A 17,154-nucleotide genomic window follows, 5' to 3' on the forward strand; every position below is an offset into this window, starting at 1 on the left:
CTGATGCTAACAAAGAGCTCCTTGAATGAAACTCCACTGAGAAGTACTGAAAGGTAAACTTCTGACTCCTTGCCCAACGCAACACCGCATTAGACTTCCTAAAAGGAAAAAGCATCCCATGAGACCAGCCGACACCTCAGGAGCAGCCAGACAATGTTGAATGGAGCAACGGGCCCACAGGCCCAACAGCAAAACCCCTACAAACACAACTCAGACCCGCTCAAGTCAGTGTCGACACCCCCAACATCAGACGCCTGATGACATTTGAGCAAAACAGCGGGATAACAGACACCTGCTGCCCTCCTGCACCCTAACCGGGTCCGTCGGAAACTTCTTTACACTACAAAATCTTTACGACAATTCTCTGCGAACCCTGGAACTACCTGCCCTCTCACAAGTGAGAGTCCAACCAGCGATTCCAGACTGCAGGGACCACAGATACTAGATAACAACCACCTGACACAGACCAACCTGGGTCAGGATGACAAGTGACAGTGCCTCGACACCTGCTGCACAAAGCTCGAGGACCCATACCTTGCCACTGTCTATATTATCACACCTGATAACGTCGACCACGGCACCACAGCCACTCCTTGAAGCACCAACCTCCAGAGAGCCACCTCTCTCTTCCAGCCAGGAGTGCCGGGTGCATGCCTGATTGTTCCGCACCTTTGACGTCGCTCGCTGTTGTCTGTTGGACGGACAACAACGTTCGAAAGAGGGGATATGTAGTGCATGGAGCCAATCAGACATGAAATAACTAGTTATATTCCTTAAATGACTTCTCCCCCATGATTAACACCTATGTGCTATGAGCCAGACCTTTGTTCACTATCCAACTCATCCCCCCACCATCAAGATAAGACTCTTACAGAAATGCAGATACACTTTCCTTATTCAGACATACAGTCCCACATACAGTTATATAGAAATGTACACATATCAATGTGTTACCTTTTCTTATATCGTTGTTTCTGTTATGTATGTCGGCCTCAAACATTAATCCGCAATAGGTGAATCATTGTGCATGCTAAGACTCACGTTTAGAATCACTCAGTCAACCGAGAAGATTCATAGATCATGTTTGGTGTCTATGAGCAGCATTTATTATTCCCTAAATGTTAATGTTTGTGGCATCTTAATAACTCCTTGCTTTATATGTATTATTGAACTTTTGAAAGTTTGGTGGCCAAACAACCAATCAGCTTTCACATGCGAAACCCCATTGTGAGAGACAAAGACTTTCAATCTTCCCTCCAAAACTCAGATCAACCGGATTGGACAAGGTCCAACTGTGGGCGTGAACGACCTACAGGTTTATAAACCTTCTTCCCTCATCTCTCTCTTGCTCTTGCCTTCGGGACACAAAGACACGTCACCCGCACCTCCCCCCAGATCCATGGGGGGGGGGGGGGGTCTCACCTAGCGGAGGAGATGATGAGGCCTGCGATACTCTCAAGGAACTGGAAAGGACTTTCTGAACTGAACACATACGGAACCAATACACAACAACAACAAGCTTGCAAGTATCCGTCCTTTCTACAAACGTAGATAGCTGCGTTTAAGGCGTTTTATAAAAGAAACGATTTCAGGATGTTCAGAACCGTTTCATTCCTGTCCCTTTGCAAACTCACTTTCTGTCTCTCTCTCTCTCTTACTCTCTCTCTCTCTCTCTCTCTCTCTCTCTCTCTCTCTTACTCTCTCTCTCTCACGCGTTTTCTGTCTATTTGTGTTTTATGTACGTTTGTCTATGTGCGATCGTTTGTAAGTAGAATAGTTTAATAAACAACCATATATTCACATATAATGATTCTCTGTGCTGAATGCTTACATTACAAAGTCACTTAAACTGTTTCGATCTCATATTGCTACCTTAAGCCCTATTCTGTTCAATTGTTTTAACTCCGTTCTGGTTAGTAAAAACGCGTTGCCGTGACGACGGGCCAACGTCAGAGTAATGGGTATCGCTGAATAATTTGCTGGACAAAGAAACCAGTCGATATCGTTATTACTGTTACTGATCAGAAACTGGAAATTGCGTATATTTAATGACGATTATTATACACGATTTCCTGTGAGTTAAACTACTTTCCCTGACTGAAATGTATGTTTTAAATAACTCATTTCATCCTATTCATTGGTCGTAAGACCTGGTGGAGTTTGCAGTGTATATGTGATGAGAGGAACAGTCTCATACATATACACACATATATTGATCATCTTAAATTCTTTGAGCTAACCAAAATTCTCTACAGGAGTTTATAACCGTTTTAAAACTTTTACCTAAGTAGCATGTGAGGACAAATTCCGAGTTCGCCATGTTTCTCTTCACTACGACAACAAAAGCACCTGAATAGAGATCGCTAAGACATGTGACCAAATGGGCGGCAACCTCTTCAGAACGCAAAGAATTATGGGTATGTTTGGCCCGGCTGGCATAGCAGGCTAGTAATCTGGCATGAAAATAATGAAAAATTAACGTGAAAACAGAATATAATCCTACTAAATGCAGCGAGCTAAAGAAAACATTGTCGGACCATACCGCCTAAAACTAAATCCTTATGCAAAAACGAGATATGACGAGAAAATAAAGGGAATCAAAGGACTGGATCCTTACGAGCAGAGCGACTGGTCAAGGGACGTCAAACTGTTGCCCAACTTCCAGCACCCATATATATATACAACTATATGATATTAAGTGTTAGTGCATACACACACGAAGTTTCGATAATCAGAACTGTCCTATACAGTGGATCCATTTAGGTTGCGTGGGACTCAGCAGCGCACCAGCCAGAGAAGAGTCATGGCAATGCGATGCTTGCACATGTCTGTAACTTATCACCCACAACCTACCCTCATACATTTCCAGTTCTTTTCTATGGATTCTTTATAATGTAAATGTTTTGATCTAAATGTATTAACATGTTAAATATGTAAAGAAACTGAAATTAAGTTGGTTGTTACTACTATTCAAGTTATGTAATTGAGTTTGTAATTGAGACAGAATTTCATTCAGTCTTTGTGTATTTTATTTACAGAGATGGCTAAAAATCATTAACGTTACATGTGAGAAGAGACATTACAAAATCTTTTGGAAAACAATTTTTTTTTTACATATTAGATGTGAGCATGGTGTATAATTCTAACACGATGGCTTCACAACAATACTTGGACACATATTGGTCAAAGCACAGCACACAACCACAATTTTATCCAGCAAAGTCTTTAATGTTTTTAAAAGAAGTATCTTCTGCTCACCATGGCTGCATTTATTTGATAAAAACAATTTAAAAAACAGTAATATTGTAAAATATTATTCCAATTTAAAACGGCTGTTTTCTATGTGAATATATAGTAAAGTTTAATTTATTTCTTGATCAAAGCTGAATTTTCAGCATCATTACTCCAGTCTTCAGTGTCACATGATCTTTCAGAAATCAGTTTAATATGACGATTTGATGCTCAAGAAACATTTATGATTATTATAAATGTTGAAAACTGTTGTGTACAAAATTTTCTTAAAATTCTTTGATGAATAGAAAGTTCAAAAGAACAGCATTTATTTAAAATAGAATATTTTCTAACATTATAAATGTCTTTACTGTAACTTTTAATCAGTTTAACTTGATGAATAAAAGTATTGATTTATTTTATTTCTTTCCCCAAAAAATAAAATAAAATTCTTACTGACCCCAAACTTTTGACCAGTAGTGTTTAATGTTACAAAGCTTTAGATTTAAAATAAATGACGTTCTTTTGAACTTTCTATTCATCAAAGATGTTCATTTCAACACTGATAATCATAAATGTTTCTTGATCATCAGATCGTCATATTAGAGTGATTTCTTAAGGATCAAACACTGAAGACTGGAGTAATGATGCTGAAAATTCAGCTTTGATCACAGAAACAAATTGGGTCTCCTTACTGCGGTTATCCATGCCATTCGTCGCATTTTTGTCACCTCTAAAACATGGCTTGTACAATTATTATTCCACGCTGGAAAACGATAAAAGGATATTCCGTTCTTAAGCTTTAAGCCACTTCTATCGTGAGAACGACTATTGCAGTATATAACACAGCAGGTAGACGGCATCTTGAACTCTTCCCTCCATGCAATCAAGTCTGGCGCCTAATGTTTGTGCCGCGGATTCCCAAAATGCTTTGCGTTCCCCACTGAGAATACGTCATGATGACGACACATGAGCGATCCTTATACGACACACTGGTAATTTCCACTTCACAAGTGGAAAGCATCATCTTTCCCATATCACATGAAGGCAGCATTGGTCTCTCGCTGTTGTTTTCTCTGCTTTCGGTAAGTTCAGTTGCTAAAATCATACAAATATTACATATAGCTGTCCCTGACACTTCTCTTGCTTGTATTTGACTCGCTTCTGTTGACTTTAGTTCATAGAGATGGTTTAGTGTCTTCGGAAAAAGTCCGTTAGCATATTAACTGGTGTCAGAGGAGGTAACTTAACGTTAACTGAACATTAACTGAGCAGTTTATGAAATTTTCTGATTTTAATCACATCTTTATATGTAGACAAGAAGTTTTGACAGGTCTGTAGTAGTTTTACTGGTATTTTATCAATGGGTGATTGGAAATAGGCTCAGATAACCTAAACATATACATGGTAACGTTACCGTTAATCGGTGACGTCGCTGACGTAACAGAATCTAGTTCAAAAGCAGTTTGATCTCTCATGGTAGACAAATGATATTGCGAAGTAAGAAGTATAAACAATATCAAAAAAGTAAACCTAGAAGCAAATTATTGTATGTTAAGAATTTATGTTCAGTATATTCTTCTTTATCTTTTCTACATTTCACATGTGCTCTGGTTTGGTTCCTCGTAATAAACCTGGCATTCTATACTAAATAGTGTTGGCTCTGTGACAAATTACTTCTTATGTTCTTATTTTTTTCCCCTGATGATGGCCTGCACCCCATAGTTGGAGCAAACCTCCTGTCGGACAGCAACTCTAGGCACAGTAAACCATATGGCTAGTAAGTTAACCTTAAACAAACACTAATGTTCAGATTTCAGTAATATATATATATATATATATAGTTCAGTTATACTGTTTATTTAAAGAAAATAAACAGGGTCAATTGTGTTGGAGTTGGAGTAGCTGCAATATTGTATGAAACTGATTTCTGTTAACTGTTATTTTTTCCCATTATCCACTTGAACACTCAAACCTTGTACTGACTTCTACCTTTTTAGAGAAAAAACAGTTCTCAATTAGTTATTTCATTCAATTAAGTTTCTTTTGCATAGCAAGACTGGATTTATTTAAAAATTCAAGATTAAAAAACAGTCAAAACGTTGATATTGGAAAGTATTATTACCATTTTAAAGTTGTTTACTTTGTGAATATATTGTAAAATGTAATTTATTTCTGTGAACAAAGCTGAATTTTCAGCATTATTACTCCAGTCTTCAGTGTCATATGATCCTTCAGTAATTATGCTGATTTGATGCTTTACATACATTTTTTATTATTATCAATGTTGAATACTGTTGTGCTGCTATTTTTTTCTTTCAGGAGTCTTTGATGAACAGAAAATTCAAAAGAACAGCATTTATTTGAAACAAATCTTTACACTCACTTTTGATCAATTTAATACATCTTTGCTGAATAACAAAATTAATTTCTTTAAAAGAATCATGATAAAAATAAATAAACTTCACAACATTAAGAAGGTTCACACAAAAAAATATAAATCAGCACAGCTGTTTTTTTTGTGCAAAATCAGCATATTAAAATGATTTCTGAATGATCATGTGACACTGAAGACCGTAATGATGCTAAAAATTACAGCTTTGATTACAGCAATCAATTACATTTTAACATATATTAACACAAAAAAAAACATCTTGTGACCTTGCACTTTAGTCGTATGTTATGAAATGAATAATCGTTTGTCTGAAATAATATGAACAGCAGATATGCTAATCTTTCTCTTTTTGCTTTCCTGTTTCAATCTCAGGATGCCCATCCCAAGGTTGCTAGATTACACCAGTTACAGTTTGGATCCAGCCTCACTTGTGAAGACTTCAGAAGATGCCAGCAGGCCCAGCACTTACAAAGACTTGAGATGATGGCAACTATACAAACCTGACAAATATTATCCTTATATTGTAATCATTGCCCAAAAAGGTAAATTTGCAGATTTTCAACTTTGTATTGTTACAGTGTGGGTAATATATGTAAATGAACAATGTTTTGCATATTTGTAATTTTTTATATACTACTACTATTAAATTATTTAGCAGTTTGGACATCTTTTACCACATTTACTAAACAGCAGTTTGGGACCAAGTATGTATTTTTGATGCAGATGTAAATGACTGTAAATGAACCTAAAAAGGTGTTATATGCCTTTGTCATAAGCTCTAATAATATTGTTAAGCAAAGGTATTAATGAGATCTTTTAAAAAGTAATAAAGTGACTTTATTAAATTACCCACTATGACAACACAGTTACTGTGTTGTTGATCTACTTTTAGGGAGGAACTTGTCAAGAAATCTACTTCACAGCACATCAGTGGAAGGCTTTCCTATGTAACAAACATGGACTCAAGTTTTCCACCATTGTATTTATCCATATCAGGTTTGTAAATACATGGGGGTTTTATATTTTGCATCATTTGTCTTTTATGAAAAACACATGGAAAAAAAAAACATAACAAGGTCACTGGACTTCTCACAAAACATCAGTATTTTGCCACAAATATTTTCTAATTAGTTAAACTAAAATTAAATTTACATTGATAATTTGTACAGGGTTTCCGCGGGGTCTTAAAAAGTCTAAAATTTAAAAATCAAAATTTTAGGCCTTAAAAAGTCTTAAATTCGCTGTTCTAGGTCTTAAATAATTTTACACAGGTCTTATTTTTCCGATGTCCATGTAACGCTACCTCTAATGCTCATTTAAATTCTCTTTTTGTTGTTTCTGTGTTGTAGTTCTTTATTTCACTATTCCAAATATAATTTGCTGTATTTAAACTACAAATGAGACCAGCATGCAATAGCCAATCAGCTTTCTGTTATTGGCGCGAGTCTCTCTCGGATTGTACCGCAGAAGTAAAATGGATTTAACTTTTTAGCTATGGGGAAGTGCAAGTTTAGCGATACTTAGCTTGAAAAAAACTGAATATAGGGCTTGGCTAAGGCCAGTTGCTAACAACTAGATTTTTTTATCCCTCTGTGGAAGTTACTGCGTCTTCAGAATTGCAGTAGCAGAATACAGGTCAAACTACCTTTTTCTGTATATAATGTTATCAATAATAATAAGAAATATAGGTGGAGCTAGCTGACCGCCAGCCTTCGAGATACTTTTAAAATGTTTTTTTTTTTACTTGCCCGACCGAACAAACCGCCTGATTAAAACTGAAGTGACAAAAACAACTAACGTTAGTGAATCATCCAAAGGCAAGAAAGATTCATATTTTAATACATTAAACGTAAACAGAAATTGATAATGGATAGTGTATTTCTGGTCTATTTGTGACATACTTTAAAACAAATGAATGTAACAGCACTCTAAAGAAACACACTGAGGTAAAAATGTAAAATGTATAGTTTATTTATAACATGATATAGTTCAGTAATATACCAAGTGAGCTTTTTGCTAAAAATTCTTACAATTACAAATTTTACATTAATTTTAGCTCAATAAAAAAGTAGTTAGTCAAGTAGTTACTTACATATTAGACAATATGCAACATTAGCAGAAGCATTCTCCTAGCAACGTTCTGCTATGATTCAGCGTTTTGCTCGAAACAGTTGAAATAACTCGCTCATGAAGTGACTTACCGCCACCTGCTGGTAGTTTAGTGTGTTTAAAAGTATGCCTCCACAGCCAACATTTCTAATGTATATATTTATAAATCAATAAATGTATTTAAACCATTAATCTCACTTTTAATTTTGCAGTGTAAATTATGTAATCTCACTGCTAACAGCCATTTAGAATTTATTGATAAATTCATAAAATAAATTTCAAAGGTAATGCATACATTTCAAAAGTAAAAAAAAAAAGGCCTTTATTAAGGTAAATCAAATGCAGATTTAAGATGTAAAAGCTAATAGAGCACTGATGAAAATATTGCTTCAGAATTTTTTTTTTACATCAGATATTTCTAGTGGTACTTTTATGGGGATATTTTGTGTGGAATAGTATCTGCTGATATGAAAAGTTCACTGTATATCGTAGTAATAAATTTAATTTATGACAGCCATGAAATTGCGTTTACTTTTTACATTAAACACATTAAATATTACAAATATGCATGTAATATAATATCTATTTCCATTACAGGTTTCGGTCTTAAATTTCATATAAGGTGGTATTAAAAAGGTCTTAAATTTCACTTGTTCATATCTGCAGAAACCCTGTTGTGATACTTTATAATGCAGGGTACCCAGTCCAGTTCCTGGAAATCTACCTTCCTGCATAGTTCAGCTCTTCAGGAGCAGTTGAGAATTACAGACGGTTGTGTTGGATCAGGGTTAGATCAGAATTCAGCAAGTAGGTGGATCTCCAGGAATGGGCAGTCCTGTTATATTGGTTATGTATGATGGATTTTGAACTGTAATATTTTTATTGCAGATTTTCTGGGATTCCAGTTGAATACATCAGTACACCAGATGTTGGCCTGGACAGATGTACCTACAGTACACCACACTGACCTCTCTGCTTTTGCATAGATGCTGACTACTAACATGTTCTATGAAGGTATTATTATAGCAAAACTGAACACCTGTGACAGTGGAATTTGTAGTTGTAAGGAATAGTCACACATGCGTATCTGTAAATTTAAAGCCACAGAGAATACGTTTTATAGGAGTTTTTTTTGTACTTTTTCTCACAAACATAACACAACAGTTATACCATTTCAAATTCTCAGGTGCACAGATCCTATTCTACAATTCACAAATTAAGTAACTTATATGCTCACAGATAAAAATCTCAAGTCATGAACAAAATTTGCACATTTGCATATACAGTTGTAGTCAGAATTATTGGCACCCTAGGTAAATATGAAGCCTGTGAAAATAAAACTGCATTGTTAAAGGGTTACTTCACCCCAAAATGAACTTTTTTTTTTATTTTTAATTTTTTACTTTTCCCCATGTCATTTCAAACCCATAAAAGCTTTGTTTGTCTTCCAAACACAATTTAAGATAGTTCATCTGCCGTTTTACAAACCTACAAGCATACTTTTTGCACGCAAAAAAAATAAAAATAAAATAACAACTTTATTCAACAATTTGTCTCCTCTGCATCACCATAGCGCCATTTTGCCATACGCTGTTCTCTGTCAGCTGCGTCACGTGGAAATGTTGTTTTTGTTCTAATCCAATAAATGTAGAAAACAGCTTATGCTGTTTGCGCCCAGTGGATACTCTCCAAAATGCCGCTACGGTGGCACGAAGGAGACAAATAAAGTCACTATTTTTGTTTTCTTTGTGTACAAAAAGTTTTCTTGTAGCTTTGTAAAATTATGGTTGAACCTCTGATGGCAGATTGACTATTTTGACGACATCTTTCATACTTTTCTGGGCCTTGACAGTGTTATCTACTTGGCAGTCAATGGGACAGCCACAAAGCCCCTGGTTTTCATCCAAAATGGGGGTAATGACAAAATTTTCATTTTAGGGTGGAGTAAGCCTTTAATCCTTTTCGATTAAAGTACTTTTTTACAGGTTTCTTTGATCATATTTACTGAGGGTGCTAAAAATTGTGACCACAACAGTAAAATAGAACTGGTATCTCACATGACGAATCAGTATGTGACATCCCACTCACACACTTGCGTTCTCTCCATTGATAAATACAACTTGTGGCCTTTGACCGCTTCTACTAGCACAGTACACTTAGCAAGTTTTTATTTATTTATTTTTTTAATAAATTGGAGCGAATAGAATAGAATACAATAGGTAAGTGCTAGATTCTATGCTAAATTCTAATAAAGTCTGTAAATATGTGAAGTTCTAATAAATACACATTTCAGAAAAAATGGAATATAGTCCTGCATAAATCTGGTATAACAGGGTGTGTGAATTTTTTCATTTGTGAAACAGGATTTTTGCTCCTGCAAAAAAAAAAATATATATATTTTGAGAAGGTTTTGTTGTGTTTGTGAAAGAAACAAAATACACATTTGCAACTCCTAAAACATACTTATATATTCTCTACAAATACAAATTCCACTGTCACAGGTGCTCAGTTTTGCTAATAATAATACCACATACAATAGATGTATGGTATGCAAATATAACAAAGGGACATAAACAACTAAAAAATATTTAGGGATGCAAATGTATCAAAACTCATGATTATACATCTAAAAGAAAAACATGCAAAACTTTTAGGGAGTGAAAATGGTAAATGAGCTCATGAGTGTTCCACTGCTGCCATTGAAAGTGGTAATTTCAGGTAATTTTCATTCATTTCATTTACTCAAGTATTTGTTTTCCATCAAGGGACAGAAACACATAGCATATTTTACATATTATTTCCATTAATAATGTTTAGAAATGTACATTTTAAATAAAATGCTGCCGTTTTATATGAATATATACACAAAATAATATTTTTAGGCAAATGCTAAAAAATCCTCTAAAAATGTGTATATGGAGTGATATTACATAAAACAGCAATTTGAAATTAACTTTGTCTATGCCTGATATTGTGGGTTATGTCTGGATCACCCTTTTCAAACCTGACCTGATTAGTTCACACCCCTGATATCACAAGGAACCTACATTTTAATTGCAAAAGAAAATCGATTAATCTGCTATGTACCTCTGTCTTCTATTTTCAAGGGTAGGAATTCTTTATAAATCATCTTTTCACCAATATGTCTTTATTTTGTGGAACACAAAAGGAGATAGTGGCATAGTTTCAGTAATTATATAGAATGATAGCAATAATAGTGAATGGTGACTGAGGCTGTCTGCCTTACATCTCCTTTTGTGCCCCACTAAACAAAATTCAAGCACATTTTACATTTTTTAATTCTGAAGTGAATATAGCTTTTAATTTGTAACTTCTTTATTAGCCTATAAATTACTTTCTTTGTGTTTACTTCCTATAATTTGATTTCTTTGTATGTATTTGAGTGTCAAAGCATTTTCTATGTTAGTCTTATAGACAGATTGTGCTCTAAACATGTATTTGTGAATTTTGTGTAAATAATAAATAAATTATGACTGAATTTGATGTGTGTTCCATAAATTATTGTATATACAGGCTAATTTGTCTATTAAAAAGTATGTAAGAAACAAGCAGACAATATTTATTGTGTAGCATCGTTTTACCCCCCTGAAATCAACATCGTTTCAACGTTAGGTAAGCCAACCAATTAGATCGATTTTATGTGGAATATGTGTTGATTCTATAACGTCGTTTCAACCAACTGAAAATCAACGTCGATTCAACGTTGGGTAAGTGAACCAATTGCGTCGATTTTACGTTAGTTTTGAATGGCGTGCCTGACGTCGATTCAACATTACCCCGATGAGCAAAACTGATGTTGGATCGACGTCGGAGATCAACGTCGTTTCGATGTCACGGGAGACGTCGATTCTACGTTGATTCTATGTCAGTTTGCTATCTGGGCACTTTTCTGTTTGTGTGCTGAGTATTCACCGAGTTTGAATGATTTAAGTGACGCATTTCTAAAAGCAGTTCGCGGAGACAGAGAAAACAGAAATCACCCTGTTTGTTTTCTTTATTCTAAATAAAAAAGCACAACTTTCTGCTGTTCTTGTGAGTGTGCACAAATAAAAGTACACACTCTACAGTTTCCAATGATGTATATCTCTAATTTGTATGACTAAAACCGACAGAGCATTTTTAGTGTCTTTTGCGCTGATCTAAAAAAAAATGAGCTCGTATCGCCGGCGATACAGCCGGCCTCAGGGAGTTAACATTGACACAAAAACGTCCTATAGACTTTAGGGTTGTGCCGATAGACGATAGTATCGTGTTTAGACGATAGTCAGAGATATTGCCTGTTGCTGATGCCTTTGACGATAGGTAGACGATTATTATTATTATCCGTCAACAAAGAACTTAACTTTAGCAATGCAGCACAGAGAGACTGTTCTAGGATGCTTCAGAAAGTTGCCGCGGTATAAACAAGCATAGAGAGGCCAGGTCGCCTTAACACACCGCGTGCAGTGAAAATGGGAGATTTTCATCATACAGAATGGTGATAGATTCACTGATACTAACGGGAGTGTTATATTAGCATTGCAGTCATTAGGATAACAGAGGTAGTAAAACATGGTTCAGGCTGAATTAATTACAATGAATCATAATCAGTCTGTATATAGTAAACAAACATTAATCTCATTAACATCTATATGCGTTAACTAGAATTACGATGCGATCAAATGGCGCTAAACATATGCACGTGTATTACACGCGCATCACTTCTCCGCATTCAATATGAACTGACCCAGCCAACACGTTTATGTGGGGCCCATATGGGTTACAAATGGGCGACAGGGGTACAGAGTGGGCATGGGCTCAAAATGGGCTTCTTATCTGGGGCCCATATGGGTTACAAATGGGCTACAGGGGTACAGATGGACATGGGCTCAAAAGGGGCTTCTTATCTGGGGCCCATATGGGTTACAAATGGGCTACAGGGGTACAGAGTGGACATGGGCTCAAAAGGGGCTTCTTATCTGGGGCCCATATGGGTTACAAATAGGCTACAGGGGTACAGATGGACATGGGCTCAAAAGGGGCTTCTTATCTGGGGCCCATATGGGTTACAAATGGGCTACAGGGGTACAGAGTGGACATGGGCTCAAAAGGGGCTTCTTATCTGGGGCCCATATGGGTTACAAATGGGCTACAGGGGTACAGATGGACATGGGCTCAAAAGGGGCTTCTTATCTGGGGCCCATATGGGTTACAAATGGGCTACAGGGGTACATATGGACATGGGCTCAAAAGGGGCTTCTTATCTGGGGCCCATATGGGTTAGGCTACATGGGTACAGATGGACATGGGCTCAAAATGGGCTTCTTATCTGGGGCCCATATGGGTTACAAATGGGCTACAGGGGTACAGATGGACATGGGCTCAAAAGGGGCCCACTTGGGTCAACTGAGTAAGTCCAACATGGGCAAACCCAGTTGGGCTCCCTTTGTGGGGCCTAGGTGGTTCACTAATGGGAAATGAATGCATGGGTTGAAAATGGGCTAATTCATTTTACAGAGGAAGTGCAAACAGTCCAACCCAAAGTTTTTTTTTTTATAGATAGTACACACGTATGCACCTTTGAAATAACTTTTATCTATACAAATGCCAGCACAATTGCCATTTTAACCGATTTTCTGCCAATTAAAAGGATCAAGACCCTGCAGATACTGTCATAGTGGTGCAGTCAAAAGTATGCACACTTTTACTCACAATATAATTTAAACAGTTACAAAAAGACACCTACAGGTACAGACACTTAACCCTTATGGTGTTCGGGTCTGTTGGACCCGTTTTCATTTTGTATTAAAAGAAAAATGATACAATTAATTATTTTTTCAAACTGAGACTCATTGGCCTTGGCTCATTTTCTGTGAGGAATATCAGAACACATTTTCAATGAAAACACACTGTACACCCCCCCTACACATTTATATTACACACAGGATGTTCGGGTCCACTGGACCCAGGGCTAATAAAAGTGTGGAAATTGAAGGTTCTGTGTACCTTTACTCTGTCCTCCTCCTGTCAGGGCCTGCTGTTAGTGTGTGTATGTTCTTGTATATGGTTTATGAGGACACAAATGTGTATAATGACATGGGTATTACAACGTAAACATATGACGACATCTGTGTCCTCATACTAAAACAAAATGGTGTTTTTTGAAATTCAAAACATGCCAAAAGTTTTCTGTGATTAGTAGGTTTAGGGGTAGGGTTAGTGTAGGCCAGGGGGATAGATTATACAGTTTGTACATTAGATAAACCATTATACCTATGGAGAGTGACCGTACACCACATAAGTGAGTGTGTGTGTGTGTGTGTGTGTGTGTGTGTGTGTTCGTGTGTGTGCATGTGCGTGTGTGTGTGTGTGTGTGTGTGTGTGTGTGTGTGTGTGTGTGTGTGTGTGTGTGCGTGTGAGAGAGCGATTGTGTGTAAGTGTGAAAGAGTGCAAGAGTGAGTTTTGTGTTTCTACTCCTGCCATTCCCACACAAGGTTGCAATTCTTAAATGTGATCTAACAAAGATAAAGAGAAAATATTAACCATATATGCTGTTTATATTGCTTGTAATTGGGATGAAGTAAACATCTGTTGAGTATTTTAACATAACATTTTTGATTGTGTTGAATTAAAAACCCAAAAATACCCACGAACACTGGCTGAGTAACAAAAATATGAACACCACACAAGGGTTAACGGTGACACAGATAAAAAAATAAAATAAAATAAAAAACTTTTGCAGGATGGATCTCGCGAGATTTCATTCAGCACTCCCCATTCCCCCATAGACATCCCCCTCACCCTTTTCGCCAATAGACCTTTTTCACAGAAACCGGAAATACGCAATCGCAGGGTATGCAGACTTCCTGTGTAATGTCAACACAGCAGAAAGCCGGGTAATTTAAAATTAAAATGGAGAGAGTCTACACAACTTCCCTCACTGTTGCCAAAGATAACTTTTGCCGACGTGATAAGAGTCGTGGAGGAAAACTCCGTCACAAAGAGGAACAAATTGGATAAAGGATATACATTTTTCCACGAAGAGTTTATCCGGGACGTTCTAAAACGCTTAACGTGAAACACGCTTAACGTGGCTTAACGTACGAAAAAACGACCAGGAAACCCCAAATTTCTGTCAAACCTTATTTGGAACAAACACTAACTACTATCAAAAGAACAAACCCTTATTCCACAGATAGTGAATTATATCACGTTAAGTGTTTTCTCCCCCATAGAAGCCCATTATAAGGAAACTGCTTAACGTGGTTTAACTTATGTTACCTCAACAGCGACCAGAGAAGACCAAATTTATGGTAAATTTCACTTATAATAAACACTTGCTGCTCTCAAAAGAACGAGCTCTTATTCATAATATAAAGTGATCGCCCCCCATAGAAGTCCATTATACAAAAAAAAAAGCTTAACGTGGCTTAAAATTTTACTTATAATAAACACTTTCTGCTGTCAAAAGAATGAGCTCTTATTCAGCATATAAAGTTAATAATATCACGATAAGCGTCCCCATAGAAACCCATAAGGAAACAGCTTAACGTGGTTTAACGTATCTTAACAACGACTGGGAAAAAAACAAATTTCTGTCAAAAAATACTTATATAAAAGTACTTGCTGCTGTCAAACGAATGAGATCTCATTCATCATATAAAGTGAATTATATCGTGTTAAGCGTTTTCTCCCTATAGAACTCCATTAAGGAAAAAGCTTGTTTGATAAAAGTTTGTTATAATGGACTTCTATGGGGGGCGATCACTTTATATGCTGAATAAGAGCTCGTTCTTTTGAGAGCAGAAAGTATTTATTATAAGTAAAATGTAACAGAAGTTTGGTCTTCCCTGGTTGCTGTTGAGGTACGTTAAACCACGTTAAGCTGTTTCCTTATAATGGGCTTCTATGGGGGAGAAAACACTTAACGTGATATAATTCACTTATCTGTGGAATAAGGGCTCGTTCTTTTGATAGTAGTTAATGTTTGTTCCACGTAAGGTTTGACAGAAACTTGGGGTTTCCTGGTCGTTTTTTACATACATTAAGCCACGTTAAGCGTTTTTCACGTTGTTTAACTGGTTACCGGCATACCGGGGCGGAAATAGGTTTACACAGCAATTACGTATTTCCGGTGCAAAATACGGAAGTTGTGAGAAAGGTCTATTTCGTGCCCGCGACTCAGTCTCACTCACTCTCTGCTGTAATTTTCGGGAGGAGATTTGGAAGATTCTCGCTGTCTTCGTAGTCAAGGCTAAGTCAAGGTAAGAAAGTTACATTTCACAATATAAATGTTAATTAAAATACATTGTTTTCAAAACACGATGTTATCCAAAAGCTTCTTGTCACTTTAGAATTTCGAATTCCCCCAGATCGCGCCATATTTCTGGCGCCATGACCAAAGCGATCTGTACGCTATTATAACATTCTTATTTTTTTTATGTTATTGTTAATACACCAACTGTGTATTATGACAAATTGATTGGAGTTGAGACTCCAGCTTTACAATTTTACCAATTGTTTTACGATAAATCCCACAATGACAGCAATTTTTAATTTGTAAAAGATCGATGTGCACATCAAACAGCCAAAATGAAAGCATTGCCTTATTAATTTTTCAAATGCAATTACTAAACAAGCCTGTTTAATCGTGTCTGCTCCCGTTTATTTTGTGATCACAGAACAACGCCATACAGCGACCATTTCAGCAGCTAAGCTGTTATTTTAAAAGTGTGCGCATTCAATGAAAACATCCCTTTCTCAAATGTTAAATTTTTTATAAATCTTTAATAAATGTCTATTCGTCACAGAACAACTAACCGCTTAACGTTAGATTCGAGAAGCTTTAACACCATCTCCGCGGCCTGTGCTATTTTTCCCTTTTTTTATTTAACGTTAGTGCTAATTCAAATAACAAATGGCACAAAATATACCAAATAGAGTTAACGTTACACTTTAGAATACGGTTCCAATCCCTTCCTAATTTATGCATTATGAACTCATATTAGTTATCTTAGTAGTTATCTGGGAGGTATGAAATACATAGCAGTTATTGATTAGTTATAGAACTAACAGTTACCACATTCAATTGAGTGCTATTACTATTTCATTAATCAGAGTTCCTTGTTAGTTAATATTAGTTAGTAGAATGTTAATAGTGTGTTACTCATTTGTTCCTGTGTAGTTATTCATTGATGATGGAAGAGTGTTCTAAAGTTTTACTCAAAATATTAACTATTATAACACTTTACGGTAAGGGTACATGAATTATCATGAATTCATGTATAGATTCATGCATGAATTATGCATTCATTCATGCATTAATATCTCTTGAATCATCAGGAACTAACACGAGTTCTACGTTTTTGGATGAACAACACCTTAATTAAAACATTAACTAAGATGAGTACATCATCATG

General features: G+C 36.2%; 1 long non-coding RNA gene across 1 annotated transcript; it reads left to right on the forward strand.

The window, feature by feature from the left end:
• Nucleotides 1-6,009: 6,009 nt before the first annotated feature.
• LOC141333903 (uncharacterized) lies at nucleotides 6,010-9,074 on the forward strand. Its single transcript, XR_012355439.1, has 3 exons — nucleotides 6,010-6,168; nucleotides 6,519-6,622; nucleotides 8,624-9,074. It is a non-coding gene; the product is annotated as an uncharacterized lncRNA (long non-coding RNA).
• Nucleotides 9,075-17,154: the final 8,080 nt, after the last annotated feature.

Source organism: Garra rufa, chromosome 4 (genome assembly GCF_049309525.1).
Source record: "Garra rufa chromosome 4, GarRuf1.0, whole genome shotgun sequence".
NCBI lineage: Eukaryota > Metazoa > Chordata > Actinopteri > Cypriniformes > Cyprinidae > Garra > Garra rufa.